The sequence below is a fragment of the Triturus cristatus genome, chromosome 1_2 (genome assembly GCF_964204655.1).
Source record: "Triturus cristatus chromosome 1_2, aTriCri1.1, whole genome shotgun sequence".
Lineage (NCBI taxonomy): Eukaryota > Metazoa > Chordata > Amphibia > Caudata > Salamandridae > Triturus > Triturus cristatus.
The window spans coordinates 1,006,116,428-1,006,141,340 of NC_140580.1; the positions used below are offsets into that span (position 1 = coordinate 1,006,116,428).

Consider the following 24,913-nt stretch of genomic DNA (forward strand, 5'->3'; position numbering starts at 1 on the left):
AGATCGTCGCTCCTGCGCCCATATTATGATCAGCGATGGGATTGGCTGTCATTCGACCCGGAAGTAGTGCTATTACGAACTACTGGCGATTGTAAAAGATCAATGACGGACAACGGAAGTTGGGCTGAATTTACGGATTGTCTCCGCTAGTAGCGGAAGGCGGACTCCTTATGCATTAAGTGAGTGCTTTTGTTTTGCGGTATCATTTGTTTCGCGGTATCATCCCGTTGTTCCTTGTGCGTAACTACATTATTCGAAACGTTATGCGTGCTTAACGTTGTTATAGCAGAACACATTGAAATTCTGAAAGAAAAAGCTAACGAAGATAGGAGGAGGTGAATTGGGTCTTTGTTATGGTCTTAGTATCCTTTACCTTCATAAACCGAGTGCACCAGAGGGGTTGGATTCTTATGCATTTTGTTCATTTTTGTGTATTTTACGTAGCTCAGTGTACCTCCAAAATTATTATTTTTGCGCGTTAAGAGTGGAACAGCATTTTTAATGCTAAAGTTTCACTTTGAAGTCCCCAGTGCTCCCGTTTTTGTTAAGCAAACGTGGATGACTTCACTTGGTAGATTTTGTCTCTTTGTGAGGCGTTTGGTCGCCTTTAATAGTTACAAAGTATCTATTATAGTGCGCTTACTGCTAAATTACTGGATTTCCAGTTCACGCACATCATTTAACAGAAGCCAGATTTGATTGTTGTAATAAAGAAGATGACACAAAGTGAGAAATAGTGAGGTCGTTTCCTTTTATCCAAGTATCAGATCTTACCATTTCGAACCGATGTTCTAGAAAAATAGGTTTTCTCGTATATGAAGTAAGATTTTTAATTTATTTTAATCAGCGGTTTGATTCAAATGTATTTTGGAAACTTTGTATTTTTTGCGTACGTGCACGTTCTCGAAAGACCAATAATAGTGTAGTGCTCATATTTCTCCCCCAATGGGAATCCTGTTTCACTTGTATATTTGACACGAGTACTACTAGCCATAATAATACTAAATCAGTGCGTAACTCAAATAGTGCAGTTCGTAGTTGGTAATTAATGTAATGAGACCTTGATCTCCTTATCCCCAATATCAATGCACTGGTGAATTGAATTAGAACCTTCTGTTTAAATTTAGCATGGTAAGATGTGAGCAGGCTGTGTGTACTCTCCAAACTATATCGCCATAGGCTCTGAAACCTGAACACAAGTAGCCTCGATGCTGTTCGCATATTTTGAAGTGTAATGTCAGTAAATAGTCAATGCAGATTTGTACGGATGAGAAGAAACAACTAATGTTGTTAATCTATAGCAATCTGTCACTGTGATGCATGTAAATATTGACACCTTCAGTTAACAAACTTTAAAATCTGTAAATGAAAAGCAAATGTTTACATGCAAACACAGAATATTACGGTTACAGGAAATGGTTCTGCCCTAATCAGTGACATATGAAGACACTGTCCAATACATCGAAAATGTTCACTGTTGCAAAAAACATTGCATATGATTATAACCTGTTACAGTTTCAGGGCTCGATATAACTAAGCCCGCCCTGCGTTTTTAATCAATATTTATATTTTGTGTGGCTTGTTGTGGAAGATCGTGCTGTAGTCTCCATAGCTTTGTTCCTCTCCTAGATTATTGTTTAGACTGACTGACACACATTTGAATAAAAGGAACAGAATGCATTTCAGGGATTGCATTTTTGACTATTTAGAATTTGCGTGCATAAATCAAAAGTTATCATGCACGCCCCTATTGGTGATTGGTCCCAAGGTTTTTAAAGAAGTACACCCTTGTTTTTGATTGGCCCTACTGCGCTGAAGCCCTCATGCTACATGTAGTGCAGATTAGAAGAAGGTGGAGAACGGAGATGCATTTTAGTATCTCTTAGCAACACAAATGAGGACTGTATACAGTTAGTAGAAAGTTGATTTTAATGATCATCTGATGAGAACCACTGACCAAAAGAACTGTAAAAGTTGAAAACTCTTCAGTAATTGCACATTGTTCCTAAAAAGCTTGCATACAGGATGCAAATAGTGCTTCGGATTTATATAGTAAGACAAATTCACTTTTGGGCCAAATACATTTTTATTGGCATTTAGGTCAGTGAAACAGGAGAACAAATACTGAAAACAGTCGCTTCGGACAGGTCAACTTCTTATGGTGTGAGGAAAAAAGTTTCCAACAACATTCGTACATGTCAACTTCTTATAGTCCGAGGAGGAAAAAAAAGGTTAAAAAGTCGCACATTTTTCAAAAGTGCACATAGTTTCACTGTGCATGACTAGTCACCACTTTGATGCTTTTGAGGAACAGTCACACTGGGGTAACAACTGCTATATAAATGCAGACCTTTTTCCCTCTTCTATCCTTCCGCTATCCTTCTAAATCCAAATAACTGACGAACCTATCCACCACTCAGATTACTTCCGTATTTCACTATACTAATTCAGCACTAATCCTTTATGGGTTCCAGAGTAGCGTGCTAGACACCGAAAAACCGCTTTGACGCCTCGTCAGGGGTAGTAAGTGCTATATAAAAAAAAAAAATACAATATTGATAAAATGTAATGGAAATTCTTATGAACTTGTACATGTTGTGTTCCCTGCAGTAGTGTGCAAGTGACATTTTCTAAAATATGTCAATTTTATTGTAAAATTTCTGGGGATAAGCAGAAAAATAGACTAAGATAATGAACCACATTGTGGAGGCAGAGAATAAAGTGGGCGAGATTTTTTTTTTTTTTTTTTTTTTTACATCTATCTACAATCCTTTTGAACTTGCCTAACCATAGTTAAATGCATACCTCCCTACCAGGGCTAATTTTACATTTTCTAAATGTTTTTCAGCTTCAGGTCCCCTTTCTGCTCACCTTTTCAAACAGCTTGCCCTGCAGAAAACCTTACCATTTCAGACTCCTTTGCTGCCAGAGTAGCTGCTTGCATTGACCAGCCCTGTGTATAATCCGGGCCACTGGAATTATATGGCAGGGTTGAGTAAAGTCTGCAGCAAAAAATGGCAAATTATGTGACATATTTTGTAATGGTATTACCCTATTATTTTGGCATTTTTAATTTTGGTAACACTGTCTGGGCATTGATTTGCACCTCAGTACCAGTTTAACACCTAGATTTAGCAATAAACAATAAAAAGCTAACCAGTCAAGTTTTGATAAAGGCCTTCTACTGCACTGAAACATGTTGCTGCATTTTTAGTAACCTTTGAACCTTTGAGCTAGAAACACCCTTTTGTTTTATGATTATCTGCAGATTACACAGCAGATGATGAATTGCGTGGCAAATGCGGCAAATCTATAACTATGCGAAAAATTGCAGTGGCCACACAATCGCATAATTGCAGTGGTCCTGGGCATAATGTAAATCCAGTGTGTTTTTACTTCCATTAGACATTATTTACTAACTTGTTTGTGGTCTTAACCCCTTCGACGTGCTTGACGGAACGGTTCCGTCATGCACGTCGGTTGGGCTGTGCTTATGACGGAACCGTTCCGTCATGGCCCCGCCCGCGCACGGAATCTTCAGCGTGGCGCGGAAATCCGCGCCGCGCTGAAGGGGTTAAATAGCACATACAAGAACTGTGATGGGTAGTGGAGCGCAAATCCAAGATTAACAGAGACATCAAGTTCAGGAAGCATTGGCAATGTCAGTAGGCAAGTAAACACAGACATTCACACATGGTGCCTACATGTGTCTCGTGCACAAATGATGTTTATTGGGCAAAGGCCTGCTCTATCAGCTTTCTCAAGAGTGGGGGGGGGGGGGGGGGGAATGAGAACAAAATAATTGCTTTCTGTGTAAAATGCATGTAGGAGAAAAATAATTGAATGTGACAGTGATAACTGTACACTAAAGCGCACCTCCTGCATCGCTGGGGTTCACTATGAACATGCTGAAGTCATACCTGTCTCCTTCTCAGATGCTCGCTTTCATCAGAGCTGATCTGGACGCAGTGCATTTTCGGGCGCATCCTCCTGAGCAGTGAGTCCAGGATATCCATGTTATGATATCGATGGTTCATATCTGTATCCTGGATTTCGGTGAGAATGTTTGAGGCTGCTAGGCCTCCTGCATTCTGTTGGTAAATCATGCCAAATGGCACATGCATACTTTGCTGTGGGACCTGAAGTACCAGAGGGTACAGCATCAGGGGAATCCCTCCCACATGTTCCAGATCTCAGAGGGAACTACAAAGGACCTATAGTGGTGGCTAACAAACCGAGATTGGGTCAGAGGCAGACCCCTTTCCATTCTCCAACCAGATCTCACAGTAGTGACAGATGTGTCATTCCTGGGATGAGGCGGCCATCGGGAGAGGTGGAGATCAGAGGACTATGGTGTAATCCGGGCTCTTCGTCAACCTGTTGGAGCTCTGAGCGATCTGACTAGCGTAGAAAGCATTTCTTCCCTCGGTCAAGGGGAAGTTGGTGCAATTGTTCAGACAACACAACCGCCATGTGATACTGCAGCAAGCAGGGCGAGGTGGGGTCGTGAACCCTTTGTCAAGAGGCCCTGCATCTCTGGACTTGGCTGGAACAGCACGGAATAACCCTGCTGGTGCAACACCTGACAGGTTCGCTGAACGCCAGGGCAAGCAAACTCAGCCGTCGATGCCCAGCGGACCTCGCTTGGAGTCTTCACTAGGAGGCAGTACAAGGTTTCTTTCAGCAGTGGGGAGAGATTTGATTAGATCTGTTCGCCTCTGAAGAGAATGCGCAATGTCAGCAGTTGTGCATGTTGGCATTTTCCAAGGCGGCTGTCTCTATTGAAGCTCAAGCATCCTGTATGCCTTTCCGCCTATACCACTTCTGCCCAGAGTTCTCAAGAAGATCAAAAATTACCGGGCCCAAGTCATTCTTGTGGTTCCGGACTGGGCACGGAGAGTTTGGTATCTTGAGCTTCTGAAAATGAGCATTGATTCTTCAATAAGGCTGCACCTTTGGGAGGTTCTTCTGTCGCAGCAGAAGTGGAGGGTCCTCCACCCAAACCTGTCAAATCTCCACCTCCTTACATGGAGATTGAATGGCGACAGTTGCTTTTGACCTTTTTCCTGAAGTTTGCAAAGTTATCTTGGCGGCCAGATGGCTCTCCACCAAAATAGTATACGCCTGCCTTTGGCAAAAAAAGTTTAAAATATTGTGCAAGAAAGTCTACTGACCCTCTTTCTGCCACTCTTTCTGATAGTCTTCTCTTTATTCTTGCCTTTCGGGGCTCTGCTCTGGGCACTCTCAAGGGTTATCTTTCTGCTCTGTCCGCTTTACTGTAGCTGCCTGACCAACCCTCTTTATTTAAGTTCCCTATTTTAAATAGGTTCCTGAAAGAGCTTGTGCATATGTTTCCCCCTTCATCCGTCATAATGCCTCTGTGGGATCTGAACCTGGTTCTCACTTAACTCATGTGTGCTCGCTTTGACCACTTCACAATTGTCCCCTCCGACTGCTTACTATCAAGACAGCCTTTCTAGTGGCAATAACATCTGCCAGGAGGTGGAATGAGCTGCAGGCTTTATCATCCAAGCCTCCCGATCTTATGGTATTCACGGAAAAGGTGGTGCTTCTCACCAGGGCTTCTTTCCTGCCTAAAGTGGGGTCCCCATTCCTTTTGGCACAGTCTGTCACCCTGACCACCTTTTATGCTCCTCCACAGCCCTCTAAAAGGGAGGAACAATTCCACTGTCTGCACCCCAAAAGAGTGTTGTTCTTATACCATGACCACACAAGAGAGTTCCGGGTGGAATATATGGGAGCTGAAAAAGGTTGGGAAATTAAGAAACAAACTATTTTGCGCTGGGTAGTGTTCCAAGATCTGCTACACCCTAGGTAAACAGCAGCCTCCTGAGGGCTTACGGGCCCATTCCACCAGAGGAAAAGCTGCTACCACAGCGTTGGCTCGTGGTGTTCCAGTTCTGGACGTCTTCCAGGCAGCAACCTGGGCGTCCCTGCACACATTTGCCAATCACTACTTCCTGGACAGTCAGCTTCACAGGTACGGGCATTTCACTCGTTCGGTCCTTCAGGACTTCTTAGTTTAGTCCATTTGGCTGCAGCCCAGCACCTTGATGCTATTGCTTGGGTATCTATTCAAAGGTAAGGAATCTGTAGCTAGAAGTCTCCATCAGATGAGCAAGTCATTTACCTTCAGTAACGCATTATATGGTAGAGACAATATTTAGCTGCATATTCCTTACAGACCCACCCATGCCTCCTTACTGTGTTCACATTTATAGGCCTAGCTTTGCTACCTTTTCAGAGCCTTAGTTTGGACACACTAGTTCATTCACTTCATGGCCCTGCGCTTCTGGCATGGAAAGTCGTGAAAAGTAACTGACGTCCTCACACCTGGGTGGCCCCTATACAGGTGACCGCAATATCACTTCCGGTGCTGTCATATTGGGCATCAACGCTGTACGGAACTGAACCAAGCCAGCTGGTGGCATGCAGGGGTTACTGCTCATGCCAAAGTTTCCGGATCCAGTCTGATGCCTGGGAAATTTAAAGGTAAGGAATCTGCAGCTAGATTTTTGTCTCTACCAGATAAAACGTTACCGAAGGTAAGTAACTTGTTCTTTAGGGGCTCATCAATTGGGTATTGCTTTTTTCCAGTATCAGAGTGTGCTTGGGACCCACGTCTTGGCATCTGTCCCACTTAGGGCATTACACTGAGCATGGAAGTTGAGATTTTTGTCTTGCATGTATCATAGAGAATTGGGAAATTAGTGGTGGAGGGTTTGGAAGGAAAAACGTTCAGTGTGTGTAGGTAAATTTGCACCGACATGGATGTGGGGAAATTCTGAAGGACCACTGTTGATGTAGGGTTTAAATTTAGATGTTAGGTAGACACTGCTTTACTGCTCGCCTCTCTAACCCTTTATTTTAGACTCTGGGCATGTAATGGGGGGTCAAAGTACAAAGGTATTACCCAGAGGTGATAGTGATCATAGTGCATTAGAATAACTCTTTCTGGTGATATTTTGTGACTTGTCCACCTCTTCGGCAGTGGACCAACTTAGCCCCAATGTCACCAACAACAGGAGGGGTATTAAAGTGACCACCTATAGCCAATAGTCCGGCTTAGTTGTCCCAAATTTATGCAGTCTTTTCTTTTATTCTTGCCCCATTTCAATACTGTCTTTTTTCGAACAACTTAGTAATGGACAGCCACCTTTCTCTCTTCCAGTTTCTTAAAGGCTGATAGTCAAAACCATGTCGAAAAAGTTCTAGTAAACAGTTGAAAAACACTCCTTAGTACAATTAAGATTACTGTCGGACTGACGTGTGCCTTATGAAGGTGATTAAAGCCCATAATGTTCATTCTGTTTGAGATGTTAGCCAATCTTATAAGCAAACTCTCAGAGCCAAGCGGCACAGGTGGGATAAAACCATTTGACAGGATATGTGAGACACTGCCTTGGGCAAGAGCGAGGCTTGGTTCTCGAAGATCCTGTCCCATGGTAGCATCAGGGCTAGCTCTTTCAGCGATCACTTTGTTCCTTCACATATTTGGGGAAATTACTTTTTTGGAGCTTTATGCTGATATCCAACCAGCAAATCTTCATCTATGCCCTGCTCCCATCGCCACGTCTGTAGGCAATGAGCTGCTCTTTTAACTTGCGGAAACTAGTTTGGCCATTTGATCTTTACACTCTGGTAAAGCTCTGGGCCCAGATTCCGTCCCTGGAGATCATTAAAAATCGAAAGTGGATATCTAGCCCCTTCCATCAAGTGCCTAGCTAATAAAATCTTACAGGGCACTGATTTACCCCCTACTTGGTCTGGGGCTTGTATTATCCCTATCTGGAAGAATAGAAGTGATCCCAAAAAATTATAGACCTATAAGTCTCCTTGATAATTTCCCCCCAAAAATCTTCTGTTCCTGTTATTATTCTGAAAGACCACCTTTATGTGGCCTTTGTTGGTCTTAGGGCTGCCTTCAATCTGGTCCCCTGAGACACCCTCTGGGAAGTCTTTGGCGATCTGGGTGTTCCTCACCACATACTAGAAACTCTAATTAGGTTCCATCTATCAAACTATGCACAAGTTAGATGGGGAAGAGGGGGTGAACTGTCTGTCTATACCCGTACGCTGGGGTGTCCGTCAAGGGTGCTTACTAGCACCTACATTATTTTTCCTATACTTCAACGGGGTTGTTGATTATCTTAACTCCGATAGTATTGATGCCCCGAAGTTGAGCGGAAATGAGATCCCTGCATTCCTCTTTGCAGACAATAACCTTCTTCTGTCTAGGACCCTGTCTGGCCTTCAAACCTTCTAACTAAATTAGAGGAATTCTACCATGCCAGGGGCATTGAAATCAAAACCTAGAAGGCTAAACTTGTGGCATTTAGACCTCATAAAAATTGTAAGCAGAAATTTACCCCAGGCAATACTCTATTCCAGTCGGTTAATACCTTCGACTATCTAGGAATAAGGGTTGCCAGTTCGATTTCTTGGTCTTCCCTGATCCTTAAAAGCAGCTTGATTATTCCACATACTTCAGGGGGCATATTAAAAATGCATAGATCTTCTCAACTCCAGGCAGTTTCTCCAGCATTGAAGGTTTATAGGGATAAAACACAAGTAGCAGTGCTCTGTGGAGCAGATCTATGGGGAATTTCTAATCTGACCCCATTGATGATCAAGGAACTTAAGTTCATTAAATGACTATTTAATTTCCCATCAAGTGCACCGTCCATACCTATAATTATTGATACTGGCCTTAAGGGAGTTGAACATCTTGCTGCTCTTAAACCTCTTATGTTGGGCGAGGGCCTCTAGGCTGTGGTCTGAACTAGATCCATACAAAAAGGATTATCTGGAAGTCAAAATCTTGATTCACGCAATACAATTAATGGTTCTCGCTCCTAAAAAGCATGGGCCTTGAGACAATTTATACACTTCCTGACACCATAAGACCTAATATGAAGGCCCTTATAACAAACTTACTAGGACTTTATAGTGAGCCAATGACAGCACTTCACTGACCTCTGTGATAAATTTGTATCACACAAACCGCTCCCTATATTTGAAACATATCTTGATGAGATTGCCCCTCCCCTTGTGAAAACTCTTTATTAAATTCTGATTCAATATATTACTCCTAAATGCTCTTACTTGCAATTGGTCTTCAGACTACTCTACTTCTATTGAGTGCTATAAATGTGAGCACAAATTTGAGAATATTGACCACTTCTTGCTCTTTTGCCCTTCTTATGGTGGCCCCAGGCACAATTGGATACAGCCCTTGTGCCTTAACTTGGGTTTAAATAGTTACTTGACTGCTCATATGATTTTCATCTCAACTTCTTAAAGAAGCATAGTCTTTTCTGTTAGTAAATATTTAGTTTTCAGCATGGATCATATGCTCTAGACCTGCTTGAACTTATTGCTGCTGCACTCCATGAACTTTGTGTTCTATGGAGTATCTGCATTTGTTTATATGACCATGACTAAGATTGCATTAAACAGCTGCTAATCACTTGAGCAAGATCTTCCCTTAGAACCTTTGATTTGTTGCCAGCAATTAGTAGCTTATTTCGATTTACCATGCCGTACAATCCCTTAACTTATGTTGCTATACTATCATGCACTTTATTTTTATTATCAACTAGTTGCTGCTGTATTCTATGCATTTTTTTCTGGGCTCTTGATTACTGCTATTGCACTTTATTCCCATGTTTCGATACAATATGTATATTGTAAGGTACCAAGGCTTCTCTTGGTGACCTCAGGTTCTTGAACAGTAATCAAACGTTTTTAGCTAGATTCACTCTTGTTTGAACTCTCAAATGCTTTGTTATATCATTTGTATCATATTTATTCTATTTGTTTTTTTATTTTCTTTTGCATAAAAAAACGTAATTGCTCAAACGCACTTTTTGTGTGTACTTCGGGCCTCAAGGGCTTATTTGTTGAACATTGTTAATCTTCTTGTTTTTTACATGTTACTTTCATATGCTTAGGCTGTGCCCAATATTCTCCGTGTTAAGCCGTACGAGATCTAGTGAACTTTAAAATGTACCCTAATGTTACAATAATATCTTCCTGTTTTACTTCTTTGTATCGCTCTTATTCTCTAGTTATGGTTTGTTTTTCTTTTTATTATCAGTTTGGAAGATTGTGGATCATGTACTTCATTGTGCTCTTTTATGGCCTTCTGGCCGAAATAAAGTTTATTACTACTACTTTTTCCTATTCCCCTTTTTTTTCTTCTTCAATGTTAGTGGTGCAAGATCAACAGTCTTTATTATCAACTAATCCTATTGTCTGGTGGATGAGTTTATTTCCAGTTCAGAGGTCTGAGGGTTTCACATGGTACATGCTGCAGGAGTGGTCACATTGATCTCTTCGTATTGAGGGCCCATGGTTTGAATCCTATTGATTGACCAGTGTTCACCGTTTTATTGAGAAGGGAGAAAGAGATGAGCTGGGCAGTTCATTCAGATCAGTGTTTTGTTTCCAAATGATCCTCCTTGGTGTTAAAAGAACTAAGGGCCTGATTTTGACTCGCGGTGGACCATCTGCCGCATTACGACTTGAAAAGTCGTTTGCGCTAGGGAACAGTTGTTCCCTGGCGGTGAGGGAGGTGCTCCACTATGAAATATGCTCAGTGGGACTGGGGCAGTCCCAGTTAGCATATTATGAGTTCCTGCACCAACAGCCACTGTCTATGCCGTGCTGGAATTTTTTTGCTGTTCCCATTGCGGTGCCTGTTTGCCAAGCACCGCCATGAGAAAGGCGAAGGACCGTCCGCCGTACACAAGTTCAACTCGTAATGCGGTTGGCGGTCTCACGCTGGTTTGGCGCAGCTGTGGCGGCAGAGAGCCGGCGCAACTTCGCCAAACTAGTTATTAGCCTCTGTTATCTCTCCTCAAACGAGCAAGACAGAAGCACATTTGTAAATGGTCAATGTTTAGTGATGAGGCGGGCAGTGACTTAGAAAGCTGTCTTATTAGTGCCTCACCAGTGTAGATTTCCTTGTGGTGGTTCATGATGCGAAATTTGGTATGTTTCAAACAAGCAGTTTACATTTCTTACAAAGATACATTTTAAAGTGGAGAGTAGATGACAATTCAAACTCTTGTATTGAGTAGTGTTTCTGCAAATGAAGGCCACACTACTTCCTTTTTTACCTTTCTGGTCATGGCATAGCATAAAATAGCTTTGAACGAGTAGGGCAGACATTAGGGGGCAAGATGCCATTGCTGGTTGGGAGTTACTAATCCAGGTTTCAAGTAAGAAATAATAGGGTGAGCGATAATTAAGTTAACAATTTTTAAGAAGGTGTCTAGCTCCAGATCAATAGTTGCATAAAAGGCAGCTAAAGGAGTTACTGACAGAAATTGAAGTTGCTGCAGAGGTAATGAGTATTTCACACTTCAGGGAGTGAGTCTTTCCTGGAGGGCAGAGACTCTAGTTTTCGGATATTTGTAATTTTTTAATTTTAAGGATTTCACAGGAGTTAGTTATCTGCTCTTGATAACCTAATCATTACTGACATTGTTAGGATCGTATTATTTCACCTTGTGACATGGAAAGCTTTTAATAAGTAGTTGTGCAAGTTCACTTTTTCTAAACCTCGCCACTTAAGTGCCCTTGTGGAATCAAAAGAAGGCTGGATGGGCAGAGCAAGAAAAAGGCATCCGGGATTTGCACCTGTTTGGTTTTTGTCCCACATATGCTGTGAGTTGTCTAAGTAAATTAGCAGTGTTTTAAGTCACTTGAACTGCAAATTGAGTCACTGCAAATTAGAAATGGCTGTTACCAGTTGGAGAAAGAGTGGTTTGTTTTTCAGAGAGATCTATCAATGGGATTTAGCTAGAAGTGTGATGAGTGGAGAAAGTCAAAGACCAAAATAATTGAATAGTGGAGACATGGTTTATAACAGTTTACCCTTTATAACTGATTGAAGCAAGGAAGCAGGGCAGATATAGTGCATAGGGTTCAAGCTCCTTAGTGATGAACATCAGCTTTAATATGTGTGAGGTAAGATAGCCCAAGGAGAACTATTGTGTTTACTCCTAAGACATCTGTGCTAAGAATTAAGAGATAAATCCATACTAAACAGACACCCATTCCAATTAAATATAAGCCTCTGTTTCCTTTGCCACAGCGTTGCTTGCCGTAAAGTTTTTCTGCTTTCTCGCCCTGAAATGCCATTCCCCACTAAGAGTGAGATTGCTTGGGAGTAAATATAAGGGCATGGGAGGGTTCCTCCACAAATACATGACACTCTGGAAGTATCTGTGGAATCTAAAATAAAGTTTTAGATTTGTATGCAGGGGAGATAACAATAGAATAATTTGAAGCTGGCTTGATAGTCTTCTTGTTTAATGGCTGTGACCTACAAGCCAGTTTCCTTCTTCAGTCACATGGATGGTATTAGTCTGACTATTGTTTCCTGGTTTATGTCGTTTTTTTTTGTTTTTTTGGCTCATGCGGCATTTGAGACAGACTAGTTTCCCCCCCAAAAATCATACATAATATTGATCCGTAGAGGGACTTTTGGTCAGTGGTTTTCTTCCACTAGTCTGTTAAATTTCCACTCACATTTTTCATCCACCCAGCACACCACTCAGCACAGGGTAATGTGTCAGTCTACTTTATCTATTGGTTGCCCTCACAGTGAGTGACTGCAGAAAGTCGCTGCACATTGTTCACATCACCTAAAAATAAATTGTTCGAGGCATATGAGCTGCAGATCACACACTATGCATAGATTGCCATCTGGTGTTGCGCCTGGATGTTTGCACTTGTTTTTGTCTTGGAAAAGTCTTTGGAAGTAACAAGATAGGTGACTTCTCCTTTGGATGATAGTGCGCATGTGCATCGGCTCCATCTTCAGATTGTTTTTTTCCCGCCATCGGGCTCGGATGTGTTTATCGCGCTCCAGTTCGGTGCCGTTACCTATCCAACTTTCGACGCGCAATCCTTCCCCTTTCTCCGGTATTGTTTTTGATCGCGATCCCTAGTTGTCACGTATCTCTCCAATTTTGAAGTCCTCGATTCCGGTCGTCGACGAAGGCCTTCAGGCCTACTTAGGCCATTTTCTCTGGCTCATGGAAAGGACTCCTTTCAAGAAGTGTCATCAATGTGGGTCGAAATTCCCACACAGATCTTCATGAGGCGTGTAACCTCTGCCTCCCACCGGAGCACGAGGCCAAAGACTGTCCAGCTTGTGCCTCTTTCCGCTCCAAGAAAACCATTCGGGATCGTCGAGCTCGAAGGACAATGGCTCGCTCGTCAGCATCCATTCCTGATGACATCTTCCAGGAGGGCGTCGATGTGCCAGAACAGGAGCTGGTAGAAGAAGGCCCCGTCAGCGCTTCCAAAGCCGATGAATCCGACGTCGAGGACATCACTCCTGGCCAGCGGGTCGTAAGTAGAGACGTTGACCCCGATCCCTCCCCCCGCACCGAAAAAGGCTTCGATAACACCTTCACCTTCTGGCCCAGGTGCACATCGAGACAATACTTCTCACGCCCCGCCTTCGGGCCCGGCAAAGAAGTCCACAACTAAGCCTTCAGGCCACTCTGGCTCGAGTCAGCCTACCATCGGTGCCCAAACTCGAGCCCCGGCACCGAAAAAGAAACCCTCCTCCACCTTGGTGCCGACTACTGCCTCCACATCCATGCTCTCGGCACCCAAACCTACTGGCACCGACCCCTCGACTCCGAAAAGCCGTCGGAACCGAGCAAAAAGACACTACCGAAGAGTTCACATTCTCAACCTTCGGAACCGAAGAAGCTGTTGGAACCAAAAAAACAATCGGTTTTGCAAACTCCTGCAGAGACTAAAAAAATCTCACGCTTTAATGCCTAAGGAGCACAAGTCGGAATCGGTGCCACGCAAGCCTTCTGAACTGAAAACATCGGCTCCGGAACACCAGCCTCCAACAGAAGAGCTTTTTTAACTAGATCCCACCCAAAAACTCTTCTAAAAGACCGGTCAACTAACTCTCAGTTCTAAAGAGAGACCACTGGACACGCCTCCACCAGCTCCACCACCTAAGAAGAGCGACATTGCAACATCGCCTCTCAGAATCCCTTCTCCACCTCACTCTCCTACACCATCTCCTCCACCAATAGATGATGATGACACCTCTGATGACATGGGGAGGGGCCAGAAAATGAACCACTAGGGCATCCTAGTCTGCCTTATACCCCAGACCCCTGGGACGATTACAACTACCAGATGTCCCTAACGTACCACAAGATGACATCTACTCCTCTAGAGGATACCATAGGTTGCACCTAGCTCGTTCACAGAGCTGCACAATACCACTGGGTCGCCCTACATACAGACCCTGTGGAGGAAGATTTCTTAATGGACACTTTTGATACTTCACAAAAGTCCATCTCCGTCCTCCCTATGTTTAAAAGGGGTCATCAAACATGTACCTGAGGTGTTCGAAGATCCTGTTAGGGCTAGGGTTATAAACCCCAGGATAGAGAAAACATATAAAGCTGCCCCAGCAGACCCCATATACATTAAAGGCCAAATACCCTTGGACTCCTTGGTGGTCTCCAATACCAGAAAAGGGCTAACTCGCAAACATCAGGGGACGCTCCACCTCCAGACAAGGAGTCAAAACTCTTGGACGCCTCTGGTAAACGTACGGCGTCACAAGCAGCTAATATATGGCGCATCGCCAACACTCCAGGCTTTGTTAGCCAGATACAATAGGGCACACTACGATGAGTTAAGAGTCCCACCCTGACAGATACAAAACTAAGGCCATCGATCTCATATAGGAGGGTAAGATCATCACAAACGCCTCCATTTGTTGCGCTCTAGATGTGGCAAACACCTCCTCCAGAGCCATCAACACAAGTGTCCTTCTGCGTAGGCATGCATGGCTACGCATTTCAGACTTTAAACCTGAGGTTCAGACTTCCATTCTTAACCAACCATTTGACCAGGAGCATCTATTTGGGCCAGCCATGGATTCATCTCTCGAAAAGATGAAAAAAGACACGACACGGCTAAATCAATGGGAGCCTTGCAATCGCAAGCTCCCCGACGTTCCTTTCGTCGCTCCTCTTACAAGGGCACCTCCAGAGGCTACTCCTCTGACAATCCCTCCACGTCTTATAAAACTCCCACCCAGACCACATTCACCATAGGTTAACAAAGAGGAGGCTACAGAGGCAATAATAACAAAGGTAGAGGCAAGACCAATAACACCCACTCTGCCTCCACCCCTACCCAATGACTTCCCTCCGCTCCCCCCAGGACCATTCCACTCCGGTCGGGGGAAGATTGCTTCATTTCCTACCTGTCTGGAACAACATCATCACAGACAGGTGGGTGAGACAAATCATTCAATCCTGTTACTGTCCCCCCTAAACATTCCACCCAGACAGCGCCCAATGTCACCGGAACATTTATTGCTGCTAAAGCAGGAGGTAATCTCCCTCCTACAAAAAAACGCAATAGAACCAGTACCCCTGTAACAGCAAAACACAGGAGTTTACTCCCTGTACTTCCTCATTCTGAAGAAGGATGGATCTCTAAGACCAATCCTAGACCTCAGATCCTTAAACCTGTACATACACTCAGACCATTTTCACATGGTCACGCTTCAACAAGTCCTTCCTCTTCTCTCACAAAGCGATTTCCTTGCCACTCTAGATCTCAAAGACACCTACTTTCATATACCCATTCACACCTCTCACAGGAAATATCTCAGGTTTGTAGTGGAAGGCTAGCACTACCAATTAAAGGTCCTCCCATTCGGAGTCACCACAGCACCCAGAGTATTCACCAAGTGCCTGGCGGTAGTTGTGGCTCACCTAAGAATACAGCACATCCACGTCTTCCCATACTTAGACGATTGGCTCATAAAAGCCAGCTCATACCAACAGTGTGTGCTTCACACACACGCCACAATCCAACTACTCCATGACTTAGGGTTTACAGTAAACCACACAGTCTCCCCTACAACCGTCCCACATACAACAGTACCTCGGTGCCACAATAAACACTTCAAAAGCGCTTGCATATACCAGCAAAACCAGGATAGCAAGCATACAAAGCCTCATATCAAAGTTTCAACCGCAACACTCTTCCAGCTCGAGTGTTCATGCAGGTGATAGGGATGATGGCCTCTTGCATATTCATAGTACCTAACGTGAGACTCCAGATGCGCCCCCTGCAGAAATGTCTGGCACGTCAGTGGAACCAGGCTCAATGTCAGCTAACAGATCTGGTGTTGGTGGACGGTCTCACACATCGCTCTCTGCAGTGGTGGAACACCAAAAACCTTTCCAAAGGGCGACCATTCCTTGAGCCGGTTCCACAGATTGTGCTAACAGCGGACGTCTCGCTCTCCGGCTGGGGAGCTCATCTGTTATATCACACTATGCAGGGCAGGTGGACCTTCAACAAAAGTTGCTCCACATCAATCACCCGGAGTTACTAGCCATCTTCCTAGCGCTCAAGGCATTCCAGGAACAAATATCAGGCAAGGCTGTCCTAGTCCGCACCGACAACATGACAGCCATGTACTACATACAGAAACAAGGCGGGACACACTCCCTACAGCTCTCTCAACTAGCGCAAAGCATATGGCGATGGGCTATTCCTCAGAACATTTTTCTCCTAGCTCAACATGTACCGGCAGTCCAGAACAACATAGCCGATCTGTTAAGTCATCAGATGCAACATATTCACGAATGGGAACTTCATCCACAAGTTCTTAAACCATTTTTCCACATGTGGGGGCAACCAGAGGTAGATCTCTTCGCCACACACGAAAACTCCAAATGCCCAAGCTTCGCCGCCCGTTATCCACACCCATTGTCCAAAGGAAATGCGATATGGATGAATTGGTCAGGCAGATTTGCGTACGCTTTTCCGCCTCTCCCACTCATTCCACTGGTGGTGTGCAAACTACAGCAACACTCACTGACTCTCATCCTAGTTGCTCCAACATGGGCCAGACAACCGTGGTACACCACATTACTGGAACTATCCGTAGTCCCGCACCAAAAACTACACCTCTTAACCCAGAGCCGTGGAGAGATCAGGCACCCAGACCCAGCACAGCTCAACCTAGCAATCTGGCTCCTGAGGTCTTAGAGTTTGGTTACCTTAACCTTCCCCCCCCCCCCCCTCCCCCGACTGTATGAACATTATTAAAGAAGCTAGACGTCCCACCACTAGAGCCTGCTATGCAGCCAAGTGGAAACGATTCGTGATATATTGTCACAATAACACCATCAATCCTCTAGCTGTGTCTATTCAACACATCATAGGGTACCTACTGCATCTCCAAAGGTGTAACTGAGCATACACATCTATTAGGTTACACCTCGCTGCCATAGCAGGCTACTTACAAAATAGGCAACAGTTGTCACTATTCAGGGTACCTGCCATCAAAGCATTTATGGAAGGCCTCAAAAGAATAATTCCTCCCAGGGTACCACCGTCACCTGTATGGAATTTAAACATTTAAAAAAAATATTTTTATTGAGTACTGCAAGTAACATACAGATGGACACCATTGATAATAAGCAGTGGAGTACATTTCAAAATAACTAGTTGGCATAAATCTTGTCCGCATACTTAGGGAAAACCTACGCGGGTTGGAGACACTCTACATGTAGTACATCAATATTTTCATCATAAGTGTACAACCTATATATTCATAAATCGAATATTGACCTCAATATGTGCGATCAGTTACAGTACTCCTTACCACCCCTACCCAAAACATCCCACCCCAAACCATTCCCAAACTTAAACAAGCAACTTAACCGCCGCCACATAGGCAATACACAACGCTGATGTCTCTGCGTCCAGTGCATAGAAGGCCTGAGGTCCCAGGGAAGGGTGCGCAAGGAGGGGGGGGGAAAGGGGAGAGGAAACCAGGGGGAGGCCCCCCGAAGGGGAGAGAAGAGGAAGAAGGGGGCATGGGGGGGGAATAAAAGGAGCAGAGCCGGAGATAAGGGAAGGAAACAGGAGGTGCCCAGGCAGAGCGTGCACAGGCATTATATCGTCAGCAGTCAGATAACTGTACCAGTGTCCCGCACTCCACTCTGTGATTCCACAAGCTCATCACCCTCGACAGCCCTAAATTGTTCCACCAAGTGTGCCCAGTCCAAAGAGATCATCCACTTCCGCAGTCCCCTATGAATCCACGCGTCGCAAAGCCTCCTCCTCAGCCACCGCCCATCTGCCCACCTCCTCGCGCCAAGTGCCTGCACGAGGCGCTAGAGTGGACTTCCAGCGCTGCGTTATCATATGCTTAGCTAACATCCGAGCCAATCCCGCAAATCTGCGCAGCAATTTTGCCTTCTTAGGGAGAGGGAAAAGTCCCAGAAGGCAGGCCTCAATTGTGTCCCATGGTGTTCGCTCCGTTAATACCGCCAACACCCGGGCAACCTCTGACCACAACCCCCGCAACACCGGGCAACACCACATCATGTGAAGGAAAGCAGCGTCCGGCGTCTTACATCGCGGACATGCCAAGGACGCATTTGGAAACCTCTTCTGTATCGTTGCCGGGGCAAGGTAGGCTTCCAATTGTACAGGCTGCATTCTCCATGTTGGAATTGGAGCAGGGGAACGGCCCGAGTCAACAGCAATTCTATGGGATTATGGTCGGATATAGTCTTGCCCAGATACTCGCAATGTTTGATGGAGGAGGATAAATCTGGGGAGCAAAGAAAGTAATCCAGCCGTGTGTGCAGCTTATGGGGGTAAGAGTAAAATGAATATTCCCTCATATTCACGTGCAGCGCTCTCCAGAAGTCTAACAGATTCCAGCCTTGTGCCCACCGTGTCATGTTCACGGCCTGTGCCCTCGCTGCAGTGTTAGATAAAGGGGGATGGGAACGATCCAAACTAATGTCAAACACCGCATTTAAGTCACCACCCAAAAGCCACGGAAAATGGGACCAGCCAGCAAGTGCCCGGGAGACCCGTGTAAGGAATGCCTCTTGATCCGTGTTTGGTGCATAGAGGGACCCCATCACTACCTGTCTACCATTCAAGGTTCCCAGCAGCAGTACAAACCGACCCTGATCGTCTATTTTGCTCTCATTAAGGGAGAAGGGGATGCCCGCCCGGATCCAGATGGCAGCCCCTCTAGAGAAGGCCGAATACGCAGTTACATAAAATTGACTCCGCCATCTCCTTTGTAGTTTCGTAGTCCCAGTGGGGATCAAATGTGTCTCTTGAAAGCAAATTGTGTGCCTTACAGCGATGTAATTGCCCAGCTATTCTATGTCATTTGGCCATAGAACCCATCCCTCGAACGTTCCACGAGACAAATTTATAAGAAGTAACAGCTGGCATCATCGAAAAGGAATGAGAACCCCCCCTGGATCCCAACCCCACTCACCCACCCACAACCCCCAGACCATGCGGCATAGTTACTACAAACTCAACAATATCCCAATACTGGGTCCAACGCCCAAACATCGTTCGACCAAACTGTGAAAAACAAATGAACATGCTTCACATTCAACCAGTGGTAACGCCTTTGGGGGAAGGTCGCCAACACTATCAACAACCGCACAAAAGCAGTAAGTGGCACATTAAAGCGCCCAGAACGCGGGCCGGGCCAGGGATCTTACTCATCCGTTCCCACCTGTCGTAACAGCATCCCAGTCTCATAATGTTCTACCAGTCAAGCAAGGCGCCTATGATGAACAACCCCATTTCAGACTGGACAGTAAGACAAAAATAGGGTAAGCGTACCCCACAATGGTATTAGACAAAGAACTATGACTCCACTGAGGCAAGGGGATCCTTGCTAAGACATGAGGTCGCAGAAGGAAACAGTGCAACACTACCATCAGAGTCAGTATCCGTGTTCAACCCCTCAGACGGGCTAGGGCTGATAGCCGGGCGAGTGATGTGAAAAGTTGCAGCAGTGTGTAATGCCCTTCGCCTTCCCTCCATCACTTGTTGACGAACCATGGAACTGGAGACTGAACTTTGAGTAAGAAGCCCCTTCTTACGCCTCCGAGGGGGGCACTGCGATTTGGGCAGTGAGGAGTCCATGCATCTCATAGGCTGGACATCAGGGAACGTCTTGTCCAACCACTCCCATGCGCCGTCGGGGGGTATCAAAAAACAGAGAGTGCTGGTTATACAGGATTTTCAGTTTTGCCGGGAATAATAAGGCAAACGACAGGCCCGCTGCCCGAGCACGTGCCTTCACCTCCATAAAGGAAAACCTCCGGCGCTGCACTGCCAAGGTGTAATCTGGAAATATTAATATCTTCGCATTTGCAATCTGTAGTGGGCCATTATCTCTCGCCGCCTGCAGTAGGTGATCTTGATCCCTGTAATTTAAAATCCTGGCCAAGATGGGACGCGGGTTGGCGCCCGGAATTGGACGACGTGTTGGGACCCGATGCGCCCGCTCGATCGTGAAATGCTTGGGCAATCCGGTCGGGGCCACAGCTGACTTCAACCAGTTCTCAATGTAGTCCGTAGGCGTAGATCCTTCCGTTCCCTCCGGCAGACCCACAATTCGGAGGTTGTTCCGGCGTGCGCCGCCTTCTGCATTATCAGCCCGTGCCTGGAGGGAGTCGATCTGCTGACGCATATGATTTAATTGCTCTTCATGGGATTGTACCTGGGGTACCACGATGTCGACCGTCTGCTCAGCTGCTTTAACCCTCTCAACGAGTTTCTTATGATCATCCTTCAATAAGTTGAGATCTACCGAGATCACGCCCAACTGCGCCTCCAATACAGAACGCGAATCCCGGATCTCCCCCAAGATCCTGTCCAGCTTGTCCTCCTAAGTGATGGTCTCCACGGCTCCTTCCGCTTGTGGGGACAGGGCAGAAGAATGGCCTGAAGCCGGAGAGAAAGATCCCTCCGTCCCAGTTTTCATGGACTCCCTAGGCTTTCCCTTGCCCATAGCCGGCGGGGCGGCCGAGCCAGGCCGTGTGCCCCCAGCAGCAGTAACTGGATATCAGAGTCCGCTCCTCTGGCGGTGGAGAGCCTTGCCAGAGAACAAGCAGCTACCCCCAGCCAGCAAGTCTAGCCAGTGTCTGGCAAGCCACACAACTCTATCACAAGGGCATCCCGGGGTACCCTGGCGGGGCACGGCAGCCAATATCCCGTACAACAGCGAGCCCCTCCAGCCCACCGGGCCGGGATGAGAAGAAATGGCGTCAATAGGGTGTCATGCAGCTCCCGGGGTGTGAAGGCCAAGCAGTCCAATCAGTCCCTGGCGCCGCCCGACACTCCCTCAGCCAGCAGGCCAAGGCAGGCCACTCCCCACAGTCCCAACTCTCCTCCAATCCAACGCTGGACTCCACCGGCCCAGTCAAGACTCCGCAGTGGCCGTGTGGTTGGATCCGGCCCCACAGTTATGCCGGAATCGCCTTGCCGCAACTGCCAGTGTAAGAGACAGGGGGGGGGGGCACTCCAACCAACCCCGGCGGCCTGCACCCCTCCAGTCCAACCAGCAGCCCGGGGGGAGGAAGCTCCAGACGTCACCCGGTGCGGGGGAGGGCCAAGGATCCGCTTCCACGGCGCTCAGCGGCAGTGCTCACCTGGATCACATCACGGATGCAGGGGGTATGAATCCGGCTTTCCTAGCCACCCCCCGGCCAGTATGGCGATGCGGGCGCAGCTGGAGCCTGCGGCGCGTTGTGGCCCCACAAATAACCAGGCCCTTCCATGGGATCTCCCCCCCGCAGCAGGAACAGCCGCACTAGCGTGTTGGGAACCCGGAACCCCGCAATAGGCCCCGACAAGATTCCGATCAAGGTAATCGGCGGCAGTGTAGAAGCAGAGGCCCAGAGCAACCAGGATCAGACGTCCACAGCCCCGCCAGCCTTCAGGACAGGCCGCGGCTCCACACGCCCAGCAGGCCGCAGGAAGGCCGGGATTCGCCGCAGCCCACAAGACCGCTCCGGGGGGTCACAGGCGTCCACGAAACACCATCGGGCAGCCTGCCAGTCTGGGTAGTTCAGTTGCGCCCAAAGCACTGTCCGACAAGGTAGGAAAAGTCAGAGAAATAATCGGATGTAAAGCCCCGGCCCGGAGCTCGTCGCTTAAGCGACCACCATCTTGGGCTGCAGACCACACCCCCTGTGGAATTTAAACCTAGTTCTCACAAGACTAATGGACCCTCCTTTTGAACCTCTGCACAAATGTGAGCTACAATTTCATTACAAGACCGAAGGCTAACATTATGCATATTACTTTTAATGCATCCCCAAGCAGCCGCATACATCATAAAGCAAAAAGGTTCCAGAATAGAACAATAAGAAACATATAAAAGGCATGTGGACATAACAATCAGCCTCTTTTAAAATGTGGTATAGAGTAGGATAAGTCCAATAAACTTTAGAGTCCAGAGAAATTCTTTAAACCATCACGAAGCGAGGAAAAGGATGAACGATGAATGAACTCTTCCACAGATCAAAATCATGAAGTTTGAGAGGTTATCTGAAAAAAAGAGAAAGATATAAGTAGTCAAAGAAGGGTACATTCAAAAGAGGAGGCAAAAAAATGTGATTAAGCACATGTAAGAGAGAGAACAAGTAAGCATTTATAAAAAACATCCAGTAATCCTAAAATGTACAATAGGTAAGGTACATCAGAGATTGAAATAACAATACAAGAACATCACATTGAAATAACAATACAAGTATTGTATGCCAAATCAACCACCCAAGGGGAATGGGTGGGAGGGATAATGTTAGCCTCCGTGTCTTTAATGAAATCTAGATTCTCTAGTCATGGTAATAGGAGAATCGCAATTTCATTACAAGACCGGAGGCTACCATTATGCATGTTGGTAGCTTTGTAGGACAACATCGGACATATGAGCGATTGGTTTACAATAATGCTGAGCAAAGATCCTAGAATTAGACCAATCAGCAACTCTAAGAATATCATCCAACTTACCACCTGACCAGAAGCATTTACTGGCCAAAGCACCTCTGATAGAATGTGGTTTGAATATATTCAGATCAATACTTGCTAAATTCATAACAATTTTAACCCATCTAGCAATGGAAGTCGAGGTAATACCGTTGTGAGGTTTAACGAAGGAGATAAGTAACTGATTCACACCGGAAGGGCGAAGAGAACTCATTCTGCAGTCATATTCTTTCATACAGTCTACAACACAAAGTTTTTTGCATAGATCAAAACGTGGGTAGAAAAGAGAGTCAGACATGGTCTTGGTTCTTCTATACAACTCGAAATTGACTCCAAACATGTTATAGGATCTATATGAAATATCAAGAGCTTTAACATCAGAGACTCCACGGCAAGATACTAAGCAAAGTAGTGTAGCGAGCTTGATGGAAAGATTCTTTCTGTTCAAAAGGGTATTTTCAGGCCAGCCAGAGAAAAGGTCAAGAATAACTTTGACGTCCCAGAGAGATTGATATCTTGGTTTAGGAGGTCTCCTAAGTCTAATACTTTTGAGGACTCTACAAATAATGGTATTTTTACCTACCGTTTTACCATTCATCAGAGCATGACCTGCGGAAATAGCCTATCTATAACAATTGATAGATCTATAACTAAGACCCCTTTCGAATTGTTCCACAAGGAAATTAACTATGTCAACGATGGGTGCCTCCACGGGATTCAGGTTCCTTTCCAAGTACCAACGTAACCAAACCTTCCAAATGTTGTTATACCGGTAGTGTGTACTGGGGGCCCAAGACTCTCCGAGGAGAGATGAAGCTGTCGATGAAAGTCCTGCTAGATCATTTGATCTCCTGACACTCTCCAGGCAAGAAGCTTCAAATTCCCTGTTTGAAATAGAGGGTGAATCTGACCGTTTACGTCTGAAAGTAGATCGGCGTGGGAAGAAATTAGGAAGGGAAGGTCATAAGACCGTTCCAGGGTAGTGGGGAACCAAGCTTGGGATGGCCAAAAGGGAGTCACTAGGACAATGGAAGAGCATTGATGCCTGACCTTCTGGAGGACTCTCTGTATCATGGCAAAGGGGGGAAAGGCGTAAGTGTTGATCCCTTCCCAACATTGAAAGAAATATGTGCACCCGGGTCGGGCATCCAGCTGTAGTAATTCTCCAATTGGAATGTCAGTCTGCTCGCACAGAGATCTATTTGGAAAGGACCCCAAAAATTGTTGAGGGAATTGAAAACCGAGGTGTTGAGCTTCCAGTCGCTGTGATCTAAGAGGAACCTCAAGTTCCAATCTGCATATAGGTTTGATTTTCCTGGGAGATATTCTGCTCTTAGAGATATCTTGTGTTCTAGACAGAACATCCAAAGTTTCTTGGCTAGATTCGAGAGGTCTGCTGATTTTGTACCTCCCAGATGGTTTATGTAGGCAACAGCGGACATGTTGTCCATTTTTAGAATAACTGATCTGCCCTGAAGAGAATGTTTGAAACTCATTAGAGCATAAAGACCGGCAGTCAGCTCTAAGTAGTTTATATGGAGAGAAGATTCTTCTTGAGACCAAACCCCTCCTATGTTCTGATCCAGGAAACAGGCACCCCAGCCATGAAGGCTCGCATCTGATTCTAAGACAAAGTCTGGTGCTGAGCCAAAGATTGCTCTCCCGTTCCAAGCGTCTAAATTCTCCAACCACCAGGTCAGTTCCAATTTGGCATCTTGGTTCAGGGTAACACGATCTCTGTACCAGAGACCTGATCTCCGAGCCTTCGCTTTTATCCTTTGAAGAGCTCGATAATTTAGGGGGCCTGGGAAGATAGCTTGGATAGAAGAGGAAAGGAGACCCAGTAGCCTGGCTAGTTCTCTCAAGGATAGATTCTCTTGTTTGAGAACGTGTCTTATCTCTTTCCTGATCTTGGATATTTTCTTTGATGGGAGAAGGAGACAATTCGTGGTGTCCACAGTGAAACCCAAGAATTCCAAAGTTCTGGAGGGAGATAGTATTGACTTCTCTTTGTTTATGATAAATCCCACGTTTTATA

The 24,913-nt window shown here is 45.7% G+C and overlaps 1 protein-coding gene across 4 annotated transcripts in view; it reads left to right on the forward strand.

Annotated features, from left to right (window-relative positions):
- Window positions 1–43: 43 nt before the first annotated feature.
- The window catches only part of EHMT1 (euchromatic histone lysine methyltransferase 1), a 1,124,912-nt gene continuing 1,100,042 nt past the window's right edge, over window positions 44–24,913 (forward strand). For 3 of the 4 annotated variants that reach the window (XM_085611576.1, XM_085611658.1, XM_085611650.1), the window contains exon 1: window positions 44–179. The gene's annotated coding sequence lies outside the window, so the exon portion shown is untranslated. The other variant, XM_085611584.1, reaches the window with a different exon arrangement.